The sequence below is a fragment of the Ptychodera flava genome (assembly GCF_041260155.1).
Source record: "Ptychodera flava strain L36383 chromosome 3 unlocalized genomic scaffold, AS_Pfla_20210202 Scaffold_25__1_contigs__length_14229661_pilon, whole genome shotgun sequence".
Taxonomy (NCBI): domain Eukaryota; kingdom Metazoa; phylum Hemichordata; class Enteropneusta; family Ptychoderidae; genus Ptychodera; species Ptychodera flava.
The window spans coordinates 9,130,417-9,153,751 of NW_027248279.1; the positions used below are offsets into that span (position 1 = coordinate 9,130,417).

General features: G+C 37.6%; 1 protein-coding gene across 1 annotated transcript in view; it reads left to right on the forward strand.

Annotated features, from left to right (window-relative positions):
• The first annotated feature begins 17,282 nt into the window (after positions 1 to 17,282).
• Positions 17,283 to 23,335, forward strand: part of LOC139125489 (galactosylceramide sulfotransferase-like) — a 29,925-nt gene continuing 23,872 nt past the window's right edge. Inside the window, exon 1 of the mRNA XM_070691553.1 lies at positions 17,283 to 17,527. The gene's annotated coding sequence lies outside the window, so the exon portion shown is untranslated. The remainder of the gene's footprint in view (positions 17,528 to 23,335) is intronic.

The following is a 23,335-nucleotide window of genomic DNA, read 5'->3' on the forward strand; positions in this document are numbered from 1 at the left end:
TCCTACTAAAAACTGCCCGGCAATGCCCGGCACTGCCCGGCGACACACAGGGCACTGCCCGGCACGAAATAAGCGCGTCAGTTATCACAAGAAGTCGATATCTACATACCACAGACCACTAACTCTTATTAAAAATCTAAAAAACGATAGTTCAAGCCCCCAAAACGTCTGAGGAAGAGACCACACACTGGTTTCGAAACGTAGCGTCAAAGGATCACGCTGTCATTCGACAGCCAGATTACGGCTACGTCTCGCCATGGCTTATATCTACCAATAGCCAAACACACAAAATCAAACATAAACACAGAGAACGAAAGAATAGTATAGGCGATGTGTGGTATTACGGGCGGAAAACATGTAAAAAGATCTGATCTCAAACTAATTTTGCCGCCAAAGCCTCGGGCACACATGCTGCTACCCCTTCTTTCAGTAAATAGTATGGTCCTGTAAACAAGATGGCTGAGGGCCGACCCAGCGTAAGGTTACAAACACCGTAACTATAGACCAGTAAATCGACATTTTGGGGGCTTGAACTATCGTTTTTTAGGTTTTTAATAAGAGTTAGTGGTCTGTGGTATGTAGATATCGACTTCTTGTGATAACTGACACGCTTATTTCGTGCCGGGCAGTGCTTGTGTGTCGCCGGGCAGTGCCGGGCATTGCCGGGCAGTTTTTAGTAGGACCCCAAGTCACCACCAGACATGGTGTCATCCATCTATCATCTCCATGCATCTATTGTTACAAGTCACCACCAGACATCCATCTATCAATCATCACTGCCAGACAATGCCTGTGGATAAAACTTTTCTGTTTTCAAATCAATTTATAATTTCACATCAATCTCTAGTGACGGTGTACATATTTCAAGGTTTATAAAACGAAAATACGATTACCTTGTAAAGTCTCCGTCGCCTTTTACAAATATGTAACATTGATGTTGGTAGTCTTAAACAAGCCTTTCCCCGGACTTCTCAATGAGTGAACTTGCACACTGTGTGAAGACTTTCAAGAGTGAGCCCAGCTTCGTAGTCTTGGGATACAGTGTGAAGCTACTATCTTTGGTTTACCTTGAAACAACTCTCTCAAACACTGATAAAGTCACTGGGTATGTTGATTACGTGGCTTTCATTTGCCTATAAATAAGGGAGGCTATTGCGTAATCAAACGATAGTGTTTGCATACCAATTGTGTTATTGTCCAATGCTTGGACTACAATGGCTGTCCAGCGGTCAACTGATGTTACTCCATTTCCAAGGACGTTGTCCCTTTGTATAGACCTTATGCCTTCAGGTTCTGTATGAGAACATTCAAATCTGCCGATATCCCTGAAAGAGCTCAAGACACATTCACTCCAAATGACTCAACTGTATCTTCATATAGGCTAAATAGTGTGATTATTAAGTGCCCTTTGTGAGAGGACAGCTGTTGTTTCGGGCGGCCCCCAGTGATCTCACCTTGGTCGGCTTTTATATATTCTTTCCATAAATGACGTATGTGCCAACCTCGTGTCAGACTCGTTACTCTTGGCTGATGACATGAAGATTTATCGCATTATTGAGTCTGATAAGGGACTGGTCAGTTTCTTTGGCCTTGGTGATTCATGGTGGGTCACCTTGGTTTTGACTTTGGTGATTATATATATATATATACGAAAAGCGATTTGCTTGTCATTGCAGGCAAAGTACAGTGCTGGATGCATTTTTACAGGGCGGTAATACTGAGAATCTAGGAACCTGTAGTTGTCACTCTACAGGCTATTTCATGCACTAAGCAAACACCAGGAGTCCAGGCATTCGACCTCCGTATTACCATCCAAACCAACATCAAGATCACCAACTTTCTTGACGTAACATTCAACCTTGAAAACGCTTCTTACCAGCCATATAGCAAAACAAGCAACCAGCTACTCTACGTTGACAAGCGATCAAACCATCCCCCGCCGATCCTGGAACATATACCTGCCTCTGTTAACAGAAGAATGTAAATTTTGTGCCGTAGAACATCCGCTCACGGGCTGGGTTCTTGACCTTTTTCTGACGCTCGCTCGTTACATCACACTAGACTTCCATGATGGCACAAAACTGTTTACTAACGTATGTTTCACGTCTTAAAGTGTCTATACCATGCCCCGAACAACATTCTTTAAACAATTTCCTCCAGGGTTGTTTTGTCACATTATGCATTGTAACGATGTCAAATGTGAAAAATACGCGACATTTTCTACTTCTGCAGGACGCCTGCAGGCATCTGGCTGGGCTGGACCGCTGGACCATCTTAAGCCATGAGGTTTTTGCATACTGTTTACCAGGTACAAATGACGTCAATTGTTCTAATTGATATGCATGATATGTTAACCACCAATAGCGTTACTTCTGAAGCAGTCATTGCCATGGATGTGAGCAACAGTAACGCTTCAGACTCGACGGGAAGTTTTTTCGAGGATTTTTGTGTTGAAGGCAATTTATTGTACAACACGCGTTGGACAATAAAGAAAAAAAATCAATTTACAATTATTCATTTTCATCAATATAAACAATCATCATAGTACCTGTTTGGAAATTCCAGCATTGACGATGTGACAGGGGTTGCTATGCAGAGATACTTTCATGATCTGACTATACGAATTAAAACCTCGACTTGAGCATTTAATTTTATAATTTGATGATGTTGCCTATTTTATGCAAGAAAAGTTGCCTATCTAACCGTTCACGACTGACAAAATCTCACATAAAACAGACTATTCCACCTCAACCTATCTAACGCATCTCGCTGGTACGTACGTCCATGATAGAGCATGGCACAAGTGACGACATGATTGTGACAAGCTGAGCGACTACAAGATTGTGTTGAAAATTCGCAATATTGGCGATGTCGTGCTTTAATTTAAAATAATGAGATAACGTAAAAATCGCTTCACTAAAAACTCTATCGCGTGCCTACCAACCCGCATAGTCCGACAAAACTGCAAGAAAACAATGTTTTCAACAGCAGATTTCCTTTTCCGTGTTCACGCAGCCTAGAAATGTTACTCGGTAGATCTTCATACGGGAACGGAACGCGAACGGATACGTCATCACTTTCTGCGCGCTCTCATCATGTTCTGATGATGTCACACGTTCTCGTGTCGTTTGGCAGTCGTTTTCTACGTGAAACTGCTACTTTTCTCGTACGTGTACCTTTTCCAAGAGCGATTTTCACGCTCGCTTCGCCATAGACTTAATATTCAAAACTGACATTCCTTTCGTTTTGTATTGTTGCTCCTGGTTTTATCGATCGCTGTCTGATTTTGAGATATTTTAGGTAATAAAACGGAAAAAGTACCTCCTGCACCCGCAGACGACGGCATACGCGCGGCAGACGTCGTTACTCTGCACTGCCGAGAACATTTAGTCTGGACTGAAATTAACATTGTCATTTGTTAATACCTCCGTGGCTTTACACGGTTTTTCAAACACAAAGTAAAATTTCAGTATTTTCAAGTTTTTATCTCTGTGTTCTATTAATCTGATATCAAAGCAAAATCCTTTAGACAATGCGACTGTGTGAAACACCTTAATCTAGACACCTTAATCTAGACATGCTTCAAGTCTATAAAATCAAAACAGAGCGAATTGAATGTATAAACTTCAGTAGACTGTCGCATTAGTGATAGGCTGTTACGTAGATCGTTAGGTGAAAACAGACATCTGAACCTTGCTCGGCTAGCCAGTTACTGCTGCCGTGGAAAGCAAACCGACGGGGCCGGTCAAGTCTTAATCCGAATCTGTGCAGAACGTTACGCGTACGGAACGCGTTGCTACGTTACGTTCTCGCTACGGATGACCTTCTCTAATGTTCAGCTCTGGTCGGTTACCTATAGCTCTGACAAACTGCGGCCAAATTTAATGAGTGGCCATACCAATCAAATTTACTGGTGATCAGCTAAAATTAAGCCTGTCGCTTAGGACAGAGTTGTCAGTACCTTAGTCCCTCTAAATGAGGGATCGTGCTTTGCCTCACGTCTATTTGCTTCTGAAATCTCATTCACACCTCTACCTTGGCAATTGCATTGCCGTAGTGTCAATCGCTCAAGCAGGTCAAGCTTTGAAATTGCAAACATCGACTGTTGTGGATACTTAATGCAATGCGATGTTACATTGCTTTAGTACGAAAAAACTGATCTTACGTATACAAAAACAATGGCCGACGTGAAAAACTCAAGTTGAAGGGAGGTACACTTTCATAAGATATACCAAGGTTATCGGGCCGGTTGATAAGATAACATAGCAAAAATTAAACGATATAGGGCCCGATACTCTAAATTAAAGTAAAACTCTCTTGGGAGAACACTTAAGTTTACTGGCATTTCGTCCCAGGAACGAAACAAAGTTGCAGTTGACTAGATAGATGTCGATGTTAGTTTCAGTATGGAGGTATCTCCATGGTTTCAGCAAATTACACAAACTAGTCGAAATCGAACAAGGTCACAAACATAGTAAATTCACAATCCCTTAGGATCCTCTCACATTGCCCGCATTCATGTGACAAAATAGTACATCTTCAGATTCAACTAAACGGGATGGACTGGTTTAACGTTGATGAGGTACAATGTGTATTACTCGAACACAATAAATCTGACTCTGAATGAATTACATCGAATATTCTTTAACTTTCTTGCCGGTACAGACGTGCGAAAATTCTCTCAATTTTGGAGGACATCAAGTTAGGTAAGAATGAGGAACTTGGGTACAATTCATCCCCGAACCGCCTTTGTTCTTGCGGCCACAAAACGAAAGCCTTAAACCATGGTCAGTGGAGAAATGGTACCTAGTGACGTAGTTCATCGATATAACAATTGTGTAAACAGAGTCCCTCGAAATTCACTGTTATTTCAGGGAGAGCTTCAGAGGTGTGAAATACTTAGATAAACCTTCGTGTGAACTTCGAAAAGGCGAAAAAATTTGACCGAGCGGGCTTTTGGGGACACACCTACCGGCAACATTTACTTGCTTATAACTATCTACAGCGTGCAGATTAATTTTAAAAGTTGTTGTTCTGGGCATGGCATAGGCACTTTAAGCTCAAGCTAACCAAGGATGGCTGAAGCTGTAAAATCGAACACAATTACTTTTCTTATGTGCTATCTTCATGGGTAACCAAAGCACTCCGCATGACAATGAACAAATCTCCAGGAAGGTTCCACCGACCTTGGAAAAATTTAGATTGCCAAAAAACACCACAAAACAAAAACAAAAAAAAACCACAAAAAAACCCAATTGTGTCCTCTTTTTGTTGACATTACACAATCAAGGTCAACAACCTTGAAAGTTTACTCGAGTAGAACAGTGTCACGCATGTCATGGTTTGCAGTTTTTGGTCCCGACAAATTTTGGACAAATATTGTGCCGATGCACGATTATTCAGTGGCTAAATGTCATCTTTATTCTTGACATGTGGAAATTTTCATGCAAATGTTCACCTGGTAGGGAGCTGCAGCTATTCAAAAAAGGTCAAACATATGACTGTTAAGCAAGTTTATTTTTTCTAAATTGAAGGGAAGACGGAAAGACGCAGCAAATTAATGTAACATGTGAGTTCAAGCGGTGAATAACGCTCTATAATTTCCACTTTGCTTTGAGCAACACTAAAATATTGTAGCGTCCTTTCTTCTGCACTTTCTCCTGTTTTTGACGGGTAGAAAAACATCAAGAGCCTTCATATATGTTTCGTTCACTTATTTTCTCTTATATTGCTGTCAGGTGTAATTCAGTTCGGCCAAAAATTGAAATGTCAATATTACAATAAAACTGCTGCATATTCATATTCAAGCTGTGTTAAAAAACTGAAAGCATTTCAACTTTATATTGTTTTAATACGTACAAGAAAATAATGTTGACGCACAGAATGAAAATGTTGATAAAAATATCAAATTTAATTAATGTTACTCTCTATGGATAATATGTTCGTTGCAAAATGTATCAATCGGATTTTTAGCAAAATTTCCTGACCATTTACAATTTACCGTCAATATCTAAAATTATTTATCAGTCATCCACATTTCAAAATTCGTGATTTCTATTTACTTTGTCGATACATTTTATACAAGGGTACCGGGTGATTATTGCAGATTGCGGCTTTAACAATTACATATTCTACCCGCAAATCATGCCGAAATTTTCATATATTCACCTTGTCTAGCACAGGCTCTATAATATGTTTATTTTCACTTGTGACTTGTGAAGGGGACAGTCGCAGCAATTTTTGATCACATTTTTTTCCGAATGTTTTGTATGTCATCAGTTTAATGTTTTACTCCCCCAAAACATGTATTCGGCTTACCGACAGTGGGTGTTATACAGTCAGCTCCAGCCTGAACTGCAATTCAGTTGTTCAAATAATAACATACAATTAATTATGATGATATCAGAAGTGAATACTTTGTGTTTCAATACATGCAATAAAGAGCAGAACAAGAAACTCTGGTTTATGCACAAAACAAAGGTATGGAAGATGAACCTTTATATTCAATTGTCAATAATTATAGAATTGCTTTCTGTATAGGCTGTGTTGACAAGCTGCATATTTAACCTTACGTACATAGTCCCGGTAAATATCCCAAATTAGGAAAGTTAATTAAATATGCAAATTAGGAATGGGCTGAAATAAAAGTGCTTAATGACTTTCAATAATGTCGCATAATGTATCTTTCACGTACGTAGCATGTTTTGTCAACTTTGGTTGAGTCAATCAAGACCTATATCCCTAATAAGAAAGTTCATTAAATATGCAAATTAAGAATTGGTTGAAGTAAAAATGTTTAGTGAGTTTCATTAATTTTGTATCATAGCATCTTTAATGAACATAGCACGTTTTGTCAACTTTAGCGGAGTCAATCAAGACAAATATCCTTAACTAGGAAAGTTCATTAAATATTTAAATTAGGAATTGGCTGAAATGAAAATGTTTAGTAACTTGCAATAAATTTGTATCAAAGTATCTTCAATGAACATAGCAAGTTTCGTCAACTTTGGTCAAGTCAGTTCAGATTGTATCCCTAAATAGGAAAATTCATTAAATATGCAAATTAGGAATTGGCGGAAGTAATGCTTAACTTTCAATAATGTTAAATCATAGAGTCTTCAATATACTTATCAAGTTTCGTCAATTTTGATCAAGTTAATTCAGATCTATATCCATCTATATCCGTAATTAGGAAAGTTCATTAAAGATGCAAATTAGCAATTATCTTTCATGTCACCCCTTGATACCCTTTACGGCTGATATATCTTGTTGTGATCAACATTTGTAGCAAATCTCATTAAATTAAGCGCAGTCGTTCTCATTGTATATCAATTTTTTTTTCTAAAATCATTAATTATGCAAATGAGCAAAAAGTAAACAAGCCACACCCACCAAAAACTAATCAGCTCTTGCCATTTGCAAACTCAATCGATGTACCAAATTTGATTCTGATCTGATCAGCCGTTTTTGAGGTATTGGGCCAACAGACAGACAGACAGACAAACAGACAGACAGACAGACAGATAGATAGACAGACATTGCTGCGACATTAGCTCATGTGTTTGAACACTAAGCCAAAAATGAACAAGGTTAGTACCATAACTGGTGATACCATCAACATCGAGATAAATAACATAGGAAAAAGATCAAAAATTTACATGTCATATTTCATTTGCCATTAAAGGCAGCTGTGGCAGGACCCGTGGTCCATAGTCCATGGCTGAGGGGCCCAGCATGCATCCCCCCCCCCAAACCTACTGCATGGGTATTTTGTGTTCTTTAGGATCTACTGAACTGGAAAAAAGATGTTAACATTGGATATTTTGGGATGCATTACATCTCTGGCAGGTTTTTGATTTGCATGTACCGCGAAAAACGGGAAGGGGTACTGTATCTTCCCATGCATTAAGTAAACTTGTATGAAATAACACATACATTTTAGAAAACTCAGATATTGCCCTATATGGAAAACACCAACTTTAGGAAAATAAATTTGTGTACATAGAATAGAACGACTTTAAAATGAATGTTTTTGAAAATTTTGAAATTTTTACCCAAAATACCATGTAACAATTGTGATTTACTTTTTATGGAGCAAACTTTTGACAATTTTCTGTGTTTAAATATTCTGCATATTAAACAAGAAAATAAGTGTTTTCAATAAAGAGCAGCATCTGAGCTTTCCAAAAGTGTAAGGTTTGTGTTATTTTATGCCAGTTTACTTTGTGTAGGGGAGGATATAGTACCCCTACCCCTTCAGATTTTTCGTCATTTTTCGCGGTACATGCAAATCAAAAACAAGTTCAGAGAGGTAGTGCATCCAAAAATATCCAATGTTAACATCAATTTCTAGCTCAGCAGACCCTAAAGAACAAAAAAATACCCGTGGAGTAGGTTTGTGTGTGTTGGGGCGGGGGTGGGGGTGCACGGTGGGCCCCTCCAGCCAACGGAATAACAGCTTCACGTTAAATTTACGTGGATGGTGATAGGGTTTCGTGGTGTATAATGAGTGTGTACGTTACGGTCTGGAGCGATGGCAATTTATTTGCGTATCTATTTGCTCTCAAATAAGCTCAGATCGGCTATGGTGGTAGACGTACGCTTACAGTTTTTTGAACATCCTTGAGCGCAAGCAAGCTGCCTGGAACTTCGGCAATCGAACTCTAAAAGGGTACTTTAGTTTAATAGACGACCAGAGACTACAATGAGTTTACATATATCCCTGCAATGTGCTTACACAGCTTACGCTGGTCGTGTTTTAACATGTTTCGAAACGACGTTCTAAGTTTGAAACATCACTAATGGGCATTTCCAATTATACACACCCGATGATCCACATACCTATTCACTTGCGATTTCAGGAACGAAAAAAAGAATTTGATTTCGATTCGATATTGTCGAATTACAAGGAAATTAACGCCCCCAAAATAATTTCATGGGCGATTGATAAAAGGACTGTAATGAAAGTTACGTGAAACACGTTTGTTAATTTGTGGGACTGCTAGCATGAAAGGTGATATTCTTGGGGTAAAAAATTTTGACATCTAGTACATGTAGTTCTAGGTTGTACGTTACAATTAAAAAACACTCAAACAAATCGGAGATGGCTGTTACAAGGTAATCGTATTTTTTCTTCTACAAACCTTACAATTTGCACACCATCACTACCGATAATATACAGCTGTTTCAGAGAGCTGAAAAATTAAACTGATAGGAATGGCGGGGTTGTATGGCTTTCAAGGTGACGTTACAAAGAGTATTCATCAGACCAAGCACCTGCAGGACTGGACCAGTGAGATAGCCATGATTTATCTTACATTTATACTGTCACGCATTGGTGTAGATACTGAAGAAAGGGGTGGCCGTCCTTTCGTCTGAAGTACGTCCATAGGCGGTCTTGTTAGATCTCCAAATCAAAAACAACAAAAATAATAAAACAATATCAAAAATCAACAAAGTCAAAAATCATAATAGAAGGGAGAATAATCAATGAATACAGGTTTTACAGATACCAAAGTTCACTACAGTGGCAATCATTTCGTGAAGTTCGTAAGAGTGAATGATGTTCTTCGTTTACAAGTTCAACGTTGTTATTGATCTCGAAAGACGATTCAAATCCAATATCACAGAGTCTATTTGTAAAGATCAATAACATTGTCACTTTTGATAGTTTCAGTGTCATTTTTATCTGTCTTACATACGTTGATTGTATTGGTTTCTACAGTTCACTGGTAAGCAGGTACTTATATAACACGGGCGTTGCGTTTTAAGTCGGCGAATTCCTTTATCTGTTTTGTTTTATCTTCGTCAATGTCCGTAAAGAGGTTGTATTCCATACTGTAACAAAGCTCGTCCAGCTGTGTCGTCTGCTCGGGGCACACATTCGTCTCGGAAAGATTCACACAGCTCTACCTTTCGGGCAAACACCTCATCCGGGCCGGTTGCCACTAATTCGCCTTGGTCGCTATCATGGTTCTCGTCAAGGCAGGTCTGCCTAGAACCGGGGAACATCATCCTCGTGAAACAGATCTACTTGGTATTACAAATCAATAGTCCGTTTACATTTTCAAATTCACTAGCCTCTTTGCAATATGCCCAAATTCAAGTCGTTCAATGTCCGTATTTCTGCTGTCATGAAATCATGAGCTTATCAGTCGTCAATTTTTATCACGTCAATGTACTTCACCAGAAGAATACATTCATTACAAAAGTGCAGTGTGAAAATATCTTCGGTAATTGCAATTACAAAATGATAGCACAGCAAACAGTATACCGATGAAACACAATAACGGCAAAGGCTTCTGGCTTTGGTCGATCATTTCCCCTCCTGCACCAATATGTAATGTGGCTTGGTCGAGCAGTGGTTAGGGGCCGTGGATAATTAAAACACGCGCACGGTAAACGAAACTTCTGTTTAGGGGGAGGGGGTTTGGCTGTATTTCGATTAGCGTGCGCAAAAATCGCACTAAAAGTTTTCCTATCGCAACATCTCGCTACACATTTTTGTTTTATTCGCAAAATATCGCGCTATATTGTTTGGCGTGTACCAGGCCAGTACGACACCGGCGCTACACCAGCATCGACATCCATGTGAATCATTGCACGACTAACATAACAATCATTTCGTATATACACTGTTTTATTTCATTCTGTTGGTTGCGTCATTGTTGATTTTGCGCTGAACAGAGATTGATTTTAGAGGTGGTATGTGGGGGGGGGGGCGATTTGAGGACAAACGCACTTAGTTTCGTTTACCGTGCGCATGTTTTAATTATCCCCGGCCCCTTAGGTCGTGATGGTCCCGGTACGTATATTGTTCGTGATTAGTCTGTGCTATTCCGCCTTTACTCGTGTAACAGGTCCGGTAATAAAGCACATACAGGCGAGTAGTACATCATAATTCGGATAGTTAGTACTCCTACATGATTACAATGTCTAGAAAGGTCGGCTGTCTGTTGATACGTGGTCCACCACACCACTATAGGAAAAATTGCGAGACTGGAGCGAGAAATTGACGCTTTCTCGCAATTGGTGAGAAATTCTTGTTATTCTGGGTGCTGTCAGTGAGAATTTTATAATTCTCACCGGTGAGCTGCGAGAAATGCACTCCTTGGTGAGAATAAAGTATGATAACAGATTCTCACCGGTGAGACTGGAAAATCGTCACAAAGCACGGTGAGAATAAATTATACCACAGTCCCCTGTGGTCTATTCCGCTCTGCGTTTATGCGCCCCATAGACGTGTGTACATATACCTTTTTTTCTCAGGCATATGTACAAATGTCTATGGGGCGCATAGACGCAGAGCGGAATAGACCACAGGGGACTGTGATTATACTCATCATTCACTGGTGAGAATAAACCACAGGGCGCTCAGGAAACAAACAAACAAATAAACAAACATACAAACAAGCATACCATAAACAAACAAACATACAAACAAGCATACAAATACATAATGAATAATAAAACACAGACAAACATAAATAGATAAACAAACATACATTATCATAGAACGTTGAAGAAATAAACATGCAAACAAATAAAAAGACAAATGTATACACTCATGCATATATCTAAATATACTTATATGTATATATATATTTATATAAATAAGTATATGTATATATATATTTATATATATGCATTTATTTATACAATGTATGTGTGTGAGTGTGAGAGACAACAACATATTAAAAAAAAGATTGAAAGGATTGGCTAACAAACAAAATGTAAACAAACATTCAAACAAGCTATAAAAAATAATAAACACAGACAAACATAAAAGATAGATAAACAAATTAACAAATATACAATATCATAGAACGTTGGATAAATAAACATGCAAACAAATAAACAGACAAATGTAAACACTCATGCATATATATAAAGAAATAAATATAGATATAGTAATGTATATATATATATATATATATATATATATATATATATATATATATATAATGTATGTGTGTGTGAGTGTGAGAGACAATAGCATATTGAAAAAAGATGGAAATGATTGACTGAACAGCTTATGCAACATTTCAACATGCGACGGCAGTACCACTACTCCCTAAATAGGATATATATATATATATATATATATATATATATATATATATATATATATATATATATATAAAAGATAGATAGATAGATAGATAGATAGATAGATAGACAGACAGATAGATAGATAGTAGATAGATAGATAGATAGATAGAGATAGATAGATAGATAGATATGCATGAGTGTATACATTTGTATGTTTATTTGTTTTAAGGTTTATTCATTCAACGTTCTATAATATATAATTATTTTTTGCAGTACAAGGCCTCAGCCCATCGTACAATTCAATTGAAGAAAAATACAAAAGAAGGATGATGGTCGGTGACAAACATATCACTAAACAAATTAACAAAATACAAATGTTGACAAATAAACATTTAAATACAACACAATGATGAAATAGTTTACAATCGCATTTAAATTAAATCTGTTACACTTTCGTCTTGTCTTTTTAAATGCTTTTCTCAGGAAAGTGGCAAACTTTTGGATCTCATGAACATTTTGCGAAGATAAAATACGAATACGATTTTCATCGGATGGAAATGTTGTCAGTAATGTGGATATATACCTTGTTCTTATATCACTATAAAGTGGGCAAATAAACACAAAGTGAAATTCATTTTCTACAAGTTCAACGTCATTTACAATCTTACAATGCATACAAATTCTCTGTTAAAGTAGCATTTTTAGGTGTCGTCCCCTTTCAACATTCAGTCTATGACTACAACAACGAAACTTTGAAAAAATAATCTTATATACCGTTGAGATGACTCAGATACTTTTCCGGCTCGAGCAGCGATTTAAATTTACAGTACAGACTTAATTTAGGTGACTCTGTTATATTATCATGCCATCCTTGTCGGAAACAATCATTTATTCTTTGTGAAAAACATGAGAAAAATGTTTTTATCCCCAACTTGCTGTTCTATCCAGACCACCCAAAAACCATATTTAAAAAGAATATTTTGATGTGGGTGGCCCAAATGGTTCTACCTGCGTCATCAAGTTTTTTAACATACTATAGCAAGCCTTTGGTAGTCTATTGTCACTCATTTCAAGAAGTTTTATCCAGTACATAATACATCTTTTATAATAAATACAGCATAATGGCAATCTTCCACATTCTCCAAGGACAGCTGATCAATTACTCAAGACTAATACTCCTATTACAAGTGGGACTATGTCATTGTCAATAACTTGTTCAAAGTGTACTAACGATTATGAAATCTTCAGTTCATATGAAAAGTATTACAAGTTCCTGATACTTTTCTGTTTCGTCTATGAGACCTCAGTATTAGAAAGCAACATGCACTAATATTTCACAGCCACAGTTTTCTTACAACAGTTCTGGACATCTGCTTATGCATAAAAAGAGTGCAGTACATTCACAGCTCATTCAAAATAAATTGTATAAACTTTAGAATTGACACTTTTAAGTTCCTATCTTACAACTGACACAACAACAATTTCATTGAAATACAGAATGACTGAATGTTTAAAATATACCCCAAAATTTATATATATATATATAATATATATATATATATATATATATATATATATATATATATATATATATATATACACTGAATTATTCAATTTATATACCACCTTCTGTTTTAAAGCCCCAATAGCTGGAAATTTTATGCATTATTTTCATGATTTTATTTTCAAACAAAAGTTGGTTCATGTAAATGTTCTGACTGAAGGACATGTATAGAAGTATCACTGCTTGCTGATTTGGACCATGCGTACACATTTTAACAGGCTGAATAATAAACGGGTGCCGCACTCATAAAATGGCACCCTCACGGACAAGTACGAAAAACACTATTTCCTGCACGTACACATGGTGATCATACCAGAAACAAGCATGAAGCCATTTATTTGAATGCACAATACACGATGGCTAACATTTTGCTGTTGTAATCTTTATTTTCTCTGTCATATGATTAGTTTTTGAAAATGGCGGGAAATCTAAAATGATGTAAAACGTTTGAATTTACATGTCATTTTCGGCACTTATGGCAGTATTATATGCTTTTTCAGTCTTTAATGGGTCTTATTCAAAGAAAACTCTTGGAAAATTGGGATATTTTGAGATCCTTTTGTTACAGATTTACAGCTATTGGGGCTTTAACTTTGTCGCGCGCAGGGGGGTCACCCTGTTTTTAAAGTTGGAATTGGGGGGTCAGCCACTTTTTGACGTAGGCAAATAATAATCAACCGGCCCATAGGCCCAAGAAACTGACCAGTCCCTAAGATGTTTGCGTGCTGTTGCTATATTAGTAGAAGCCTACTTCAAAAATGCAGAGACGTTTTGTTGCCGGCTATTTTAACGGTGAAGACTTCAGCTGGGAAATTAACTCGCTGAGAGGTAACACAAAATGCTACTACACAGAGGCGTCGTAGGTTGAAGTGGACGATGTTTATTGCAAACGCTGTCAGCTTGACCGACCAGAAAGTCATGCCTATTTCTCAAAACTTCACATTAAATAGACAATTTTTCAGGGCGTAACCTGAACATGTAAAATACATTACAGGAAGTGACTGTACATTGGCTAAAAAGTATTAAAGAAACTTGATTGGGTAAAAGATAAAAATACAAGTACTTGATTGGAAGAAGTTTCTAAAATATTCAGAATTATTCTGCTGAGTTGGCATCTCAACTAACGCTTTTTAATATTTATAATGTTCTTTTGACAAATGCCGACTTCTAAAAATAATAGTAGCTACCGTTCCATGGTCAAGACTTGTGGAGCCAGGATATGATTATGTATGTATGTATGAGCCATTGTTTCATGCCGAAGTCAATTAAATGATGACCACCGCGATGTAGCCATATCGGTGTCATACGTCATTGTTTTAGCTTAATTGTCCGTTCGAGTACCAGTATCAATGTCAATGTCAGTAAACATCTTTTGTTCGTATTCATCTGACCGATAGTGGCATTGTTCGTTAATTACACCTTGCAATGATACTTGAGGTAATAAAAGAACTACCAGTAATAATACTCCAGTAAACAAAGAAAAGACCCTCCACGTTGTACCGTGTGACATTGTTTATCTCCGTGAACGTTCGTTATGAGTTCAACAAAATTGTACATATTTCCTATAATACTTTACTTTGAAAATTACAATCGTAACAGTTTCAGTTTGCCCGTACCGAAAGGGAAAACTTGCAGGCTCCAAGCCTTGATTCACAGTGATCACAAACCAAACAGCCCTTTTCAGGGCCACCAAATATTTCAAAACGAGACCTACCTGCCATTTAAAGATTATATCGACCACATTCGTAGTCACTGCGATGCATGCATACGACCTGGCGTCATGTTGAACGACGTTTTTCCTTTGACAGCCTACAAAATGGTATACTTAGGAAGCATTCGTTTTTTACGGGAGGGGGTGCCGGTTGGAACTTAAGCTACAAATAAAATGCAAAATAGCAACACTCCCTCCAAATCAAATTTCTAAAATTTGACCCCTTTAATTTATCAATTGTAAACTGTGACCCCCGCAAACTTGAACCTGCAATAAATTACATGGCATTATATGAGCAGTCAAAATCGCTATAGAAGTGAATGTATATCAAACTTTGTCAAACGGTAGAGGGTAACTATATACCAGACATAAACTCCACAACTGTAAACATTTTGTGTACACAGATATAACAATAATGAAATTGATTTGACAAATTGTATCTAATAATGTATTAAACTGCAACATTGTATCCCAATCATGTGACTTCAGCATATTTGAAATGTCTTCTATTCATTGATGATTAATTAGCTAAGAAATGGAAAACTGGAAATTGCTAAAAGCTTTCTGTTCACAATATTGAATTATTTATGTCAAGTGCATTTCAGAAATTTAAAAATAGTACAAGTCAGTTTTCAAGCAGTATGAACAAAGACATGAAATGAATAATTGCCTGTGCTCTTTACTCCTCTGTAAAAGTGTAAATTCACATTGAACTTTGGTGTCCTCAACCACCCTAGAACTTTACAACCACACTGACACTGCAGTATACACCTGTTTCCTATATTTCAATCTCAGCCCAAAGATTCTAAATTTAGAAATAGGCCTAAAAGTTAGTAATCAAGATGATAAAACCATTTGAAAATTGAAAATTAGCTCCATTTCGATTTTCATTTTTGAAAATGCAAATTGGTTTATTGGTTGGCCGAATTGTGCCACGGATTAATAAAGCACACCCAGCGATGGTATACCAGGAGATTTTGACCAGTTCACGACATATACGCACAAGCGAAAGCGAGTGCATATATGAAGTGAACTGGTCAAAATCGAGTGGTATACCGTCGCTGGATGTGATTTATTGCTATTTTATCATAACAGTATATTGAAATTCTGGCGTGTGACGTCAAAAAACGGATTTTTGCTCAACGCGTATGCCAGCCGTGGTATATCGCCAATATACCCGTTTCTTTTCGCGTCTCGACCGATCAGATCACTGGAATTTTGCACCATCAATATACTGGTATGATATAATAACAATTTTATCAGCATCTCTGTGATTCAATTGCACTTTGCACACCCCGCCCCCAGGCTACTTCTATGATTGACTTTAATCAGTGCATGGCTATCGAGTTTGTACGGGAAAATAAGAACATTTCTTTTCATTGCAACAGTTAGGAACTTGCATTTGGTAGGATTAAAACTTGATAACCAAGTGGTAGACCAGCTAACTATTCTATTTTTGATTAAATTGCACCTTGACAGGGTCATTATCAAAATCAATAATGCGATTAATCTTCATGTCATCAGCCAAGAGTAACGAGTCTGACACGAGGTTATCACATATACCATTAATGAAAAAAATAAATAAAAGCGGACCACTGACCAAGATGAGATTCCTGAGGAACGACCGAAACAATCGCTGTCCTCTCAGAAAAGACATTTTTTATGATCACACCGTTTAGCCTATTATGAAGATACGAACTGAATCATTGGGATTGAATGTATCTTGCAGCGATGTCCGATATCGGCAGATTTGAATGTTCACAAACAGATCCTGAAATCATGAGTTATGTACATCGAGACAATGTGTTTGAGTGCCATCAATTGACGGCTGAACAGCCGTTGTAGACCATAGAGTGGCCGATAATTCACTTGGTATGCAAACACTATTGTTGTGGTAATGTTCAAATGGTTACCCAAATAGCCTCGATTATTTATAGGCAAATGATGCCACGTAATCAACATACCAAGTGATTATACCATGATTTTATCGGTGTTTGAGAGAGTTGTTACAAGAAAAAAACAGAGGTCGTAGCTTTACAATTTATTGCAAGACAGCGAATCGGGTATCACAAGCCGGGCTCACTCGTGAAAGTCTTCACAAAGTGTGCAAGTTCACTCATTGAAAAGTCCGGGGAAAGGCTTGTATAAGACTACCAACATCAATGTTACATATTTGTAAAAGGCGACGGAGACTTTACAAGGTAATCGTATTCTTTCTTCTACAAACCTTACAATTTGCATACCATCACTACCGATAATATACAGCTGTTTCAGAGAGCTGAAAAATTAAACTGATAGGAATGGCGGGGTTATATGGCTTTCAAGGTGACGTTACAAAGAGTATTCATCAAACCAAGCACCTGCAGGACTGGACCAGTGAGATAGCCATGATTTACCTTACATTTATACTGTCACTCATTGGTGTAGATACTGAAGAAAGGGGTGGTCGTCCTTTCGTCTGAAGTATGTCCATAGGCGGTCTTGTTAGATCTCCAAATCAAAAACAACAAAAACAATAAAACAATATCAAAAATCAACATAATATACAGCTGTTTCAGAGAGCTGAAAAATTAAACTGATAGGAATGGCGGGGTTGTATGGCTTTCAAGGTGACGTTACAAAGAGTATTCATCAAACCAAGCACCTGCAGGACTGGACCAGTGAGATAGCCATGATTTACCTACACTTATACTGTCACTCATTGGTGTAGATACTGAAGAAAGGGGTGGTCGTCCTTTCGTCTGAAGTATGTCCATAGGCGGTCTTGTTAGATCTCCAAATCAAAAAACACAAAAACAATAAAACAATATCAAAAATCAACAAAGTCAAAAATCATAATAGAAGGGAGAATAATCAATGAATACAGGTTTTACAGATACCAAAGTTCACTACAGTGGCAATCATTTCGTGAAGTTCGTAAGAGTGCGATGATGTTCTTCGTTTACAAGTTCAACGTTGTTATTGATCTCGAAAGACGATTCAAATCCAATATCACAGAGTCTATTTGTAACATGGTCACTTTTGATAGTTTCAGTGTCATTATTATCTGTCTTACATACGTTGATTGTATTGGTTTCTACAGTTCACTGGTAGGCAGGTACTTATATAACACGGGCGTTGCGTTTTAAGTCGGCGAATTCCTTTATCTGTTTTGTTTTATCTTCGTCAATGTCCGTAAAGAGGTTGTATTCCATACTGTAACAAAGCTCGTCCAGCTGTGTCGTCTGCTCGGGGCACACATTCGTCTCGGAAAGATTCACACAGCTCTACCTTTCGGGCAACACCTCATCCGGGCCGGTTGCCACTAATTCGCCTTGGTCGCTATCATGGTTCTCGTCAAGGTAGGTCTGCCTAGAACCGGGAACATCATTCTCGTGAAACAGATCTACTTGGTATTACAAATCACCATCGCCTCCTTTGGCTGATTGCCAGTAATAAGCCTCTGCCGGAACGTCGGTCCTTGTCCGCGAAAGACCGGAACGTGGGCTGATGATCGTCTTCGCGCGCTGGAGTCATCACCACGGCTACACGCGCTATATTCGTCGTCGTCGTCGGTGACAATGTGAATTTAATACATCAATAGTCCGTTTACATTTTCAAATTCACTAGCCTCTTTGCAATATGCCCAAATTTAAGTCGTTCAATGTCCGTATTTCTGCTGTCATGAAATCATAAGCTTATCAGTCGTCAATTTCATCACGTCAATGTACTTCACCAGAAGATTACATTCATTACAAAAGTGTAGTGTGAAAATATCTTCGGTAATTGCAATTACGAAATGATAGCACAGCAAACAGTATACCGATGAAACACAATAACGGCAAAGGCTTCTGGCTTTGGTCGATCATTTCCCCTCCTGCACCAATATGTAATGTGGCTTGGTCGAGCAGTGGTTAGGGGCCGTGGATAATTAAAACACGCGCACGGTAAACGAAACTTCTGTGTTTAGGGGGAGGGGTTTGGCTGTATTTCGATTAGAGTGCGCAAAAATCGCACTAAAAGTTTTCCTATCGTAACATCTCGCTACACGTTTTTTTTTATTCGCAAAATATCGCGCTATATTGTTTGGCGTGTACCTGGCCAGTACGACACCGGCGCTACACCAGCTTTGACATCTATGTGAATCATTGCACGAGTAACATAACAATCATTTTGTATACACTGTTTTATTTCATTCTGTTGGTTGCGTCATTGTTGATTTTGCGCTGAACAGAGATTGATTTTAGAGGTGGTATGTGGGGGGTGGGGGCGATTTGAGGACAAACGCACTAAGTTTCGTTTACTGTGCGCATGTTTTAATTATCCCCGGCCCCTTAGGTCGTGATGGTCCCGGTACGTATATTGTTCGTGATTAGTCTGTGCTATTCCGCCTTTACTCGTGTAACAGGTCCGGTAATAAAGCACATACAGGCGAGTAGTACATCATAATTCGGATAGTTAGTACTCCTACATGATTACAATGTCTAGAAAGGTCGGCTGTCTGCTGATACGTGGTCCACCACACCACTATAGGAAAAAATTCCGAGACTGGAGCGAGAAAGTGACGCTTTCTCGCAATTGGTGAGAAATTCTTGTTATTCTCGCTGCTGTCAGTGAGAATTTTTTAATTCTCACCGGTGAGCTGCGAGAAATGCACTCCTTGGTGAGAATAAAGTATGATAACAGATTCTCACCGGTGAGACTGGAAATTGTCACAAAGCACGGTGAGAATAAAGTATACCACAGTCCCCTGTGGTCTATTCCGCTCTGCGTTTATGCGCCCCATAGACGTGTGTACATATACCTTTTTTTCTCAGGCATATGTACAAATATCTATGGGGCGCATAGACGCAGAGCGGAATAGACCACAGGGGACTGTCATTATACTCATCATTCACTGGTGAGAATAAACCACAGGGCGCTCAGGAAACAAACAAACAAACATACAAACAAACATACTATAAACAAACATACAAACAAGCATACAAATACATAATGAATAATAAAACACAGACAAACATAAATAGATAAACAAACATAAATTATCATAGAACGTTGAAGAAATAAACATGCAAACAAATAAAAAGACAAATGTATACACTCATGCATATACCTAAATATACTTATATGTATATATATTTATATAAATAAATATATGTATATATATATATTTATATATATATGTATTTATTTATACAATGTATGTGTGTGAGTGTGAGAGACAACAGCATATTAAAAAAAGATTGACAGGATTGGCTAATAAACAAAATATAAACAAACATGCAAACAAGCATACAAATACATAAATAAATAATAAACACAGACAAACATAAAAATAGATAAACAAATAAACAAATATACAATATAAAAGAACGTTGGATAAAAAACATGCAAACAAATAAACAGACAAATGTAAACACTCATGCATATACATAAAGAAATAAATATATATATATATATATATATATATATATATATATATATATATATATATATATATATATATATATATATATATATAATGTATGTTGTGCGTGTGAGTGTGAGAGACAATAGCGTATTGAAAAAAGATGGAAATGATTGACTGAACAGCTTATGCAAGTAGTAGAGTAAGCGTGGACAACTGGGATGAAGTAAGAATTTTACACCCATTTTATTCATTTATCTACATGAAGCGAAGGAAAAATTAACCATCCATGTAACTAAAGTATGACCCTGACCTATATATGAACTCACGCATGCGCAACAGTGCATTGTCCTGAACTAAGCAGGGAATTTCCCTGCTGAGTCACACAACATGTATAAACATGTACGGGAAATTCCGTGTGAGTCATCACCATCAAACTAGCCTATATAAAGGACCCCGTTGTCAGTCCGGCCGCGGAGTCTAGCTGATGTTGAACACGAAGTTAACTAAATTTCATATCCATTTAATCCATAATGTTTTAGGTATCTTTCCAGAGGTGGACTAAATCCTTCTTGTTTTGAATTTCTAGCGCCTGATGAAATATGTTCTGAATAAGTTCTGACTCCGGAGCCTCCTCGTTCCGAAGGGTTGCACCTTTTTCTTGTATTTGTGTAAGCAGCTGCTTATATTGCACATAATAATGTTTATACTTCTCTCGTCTCTTTGCTACACCCGTTTTTCCCTGTATTACATCAATAACAACACCTGGTATAGGAGTTAAAGCTAAAAGAACCGGAACTGTCGGAATTGCTGCTATTACAGCAGAGCTTACAAGAATTCCTTTAGTAATATTAAGAGCCATATCAATTCGACCCATTAATTTATAACTTCGTCGATATGCAGCACTTGTTCTTTCTATGTAATCAGCCAATTGTTCAACGCTTTCAACAACTGAGATGTGCATTTTTTTTTACTGTATATGTAAGGGATGATAAAAAATAATTGTAGTAATATAGAAATACAATATGGCAGAAGGAGGAGAAGATATACCACTCCAGGGTTTAGATGATGCAAATGTAAATGATGATGATGATGACGCTACTGCTGAAACATTCTTTATAGACGATGATAATGCCCTTGCAGAAGTCGATCCTTACCGGGATAGCTCAAGCGCGAAGAGCCCGCAGGTAGATCCTTCGACTAGACAGAGAGTAACAATCGAAATACAAGTGGCTGAAAAATTCTTAAATGAGAATAATATTACTGATGAAGCAGCACGAAACGAATTAATTTTGAATGCAAATATTAAGAATGGAAAGCTGTATTATAAAAACCTCAGGCTATCAAAAACTACAGGACGTGGATTTAGATCACTCGAGACAGTAAAAAGAGAAGAAGGAGGATATGAATTTGTAAGTAAAGTATACAGTTTGAGGGGGAGCAGCGCAGAGCCCGAATTTGTTAGTTCAACATTGTATTCTGAAGATGTGAAAAACGATAAAATACCGGCTGAGAAGATGACGCCAGAAGACATGGGTGTATACAAAGATGAACTGACAGAGTTACGGCAAGATGCTTCTGGTAATGCAGACAAAATACAAGCTTTTGAAAATAAAATCGAACAATGGAACAATCTAAACCCAGAATATAGAGCTTTTGTTGATGAATTAAAGATAGCAAATATGAGTCTTGATGAGCTTTACAGTGAAAGAGAAAATCTGTCAGAGCAGACAGAACTTACACCCGAACTCAGAAGAAGAAGACTAGCTAAAATTAATAATCGAATTGAAGTACAACTTGATATGATCAGTGGGGCACGTGAAAGACTGGCGCCGACTAGGTCTCTTCGTGATGTAATTTCCGATCCAGAATTATCACTGAGACTGAAGCTGACAGAGTTATTTAAACGAAATGGTATAACAATCGCTGCAATACTGACTGCCCTTGGAATGACAATATCAACAATTGCCCTGGCTGTGACTAAAGGAGGAGGAGGAGGGGGAGCAGGAACTGGAGCAAACACAGGTGGTTCAGGTCCGCCCAAAGTATATACAAAAGCGAAAGAAATTGTAAAGCAATTTGGCGAATGGTTAAAAACATTGGCTGCAAAAAGTGCTGCTGCAATACCAGGTTTAATCGGCTCCCTTGTCAGTTTTCTATTAAAAACAGCAGGATCGGTTGTCGGATTTGTTGGAGAACAGCTATGGATATTTTTAACTGGATTAACATTAGTCATTATAAATAAAATTATGTATTAATATGGCATCAACATGTTTGGTGAAAAGAATATTGCAAAGTTTCTTTCTAAAAATAAAGACCTGTTTGGTTTCTCCGTCGAATTGGAATGGTGCAAACTCCGACGAGTAAATCGACATATACTTCGAGCAAATCCAGGTGTCCGACTCAAAGATGATAATCTATATCATAACATATTAGCTTTCGTGAAGGAATGTCAAAAGACTAACTTCTTTAAGCGACTAGAATTCATAGCTGTATTCCAGGATACTGAGGATGACCAGGAGGCTCATCATCTCCAAGAATATTGGGTTCTTCGATTGATTCGCGACACAGGCAATCGATTTATCTTTCAGTCAGACGGAAATATTTACGTAAAGATGTGATT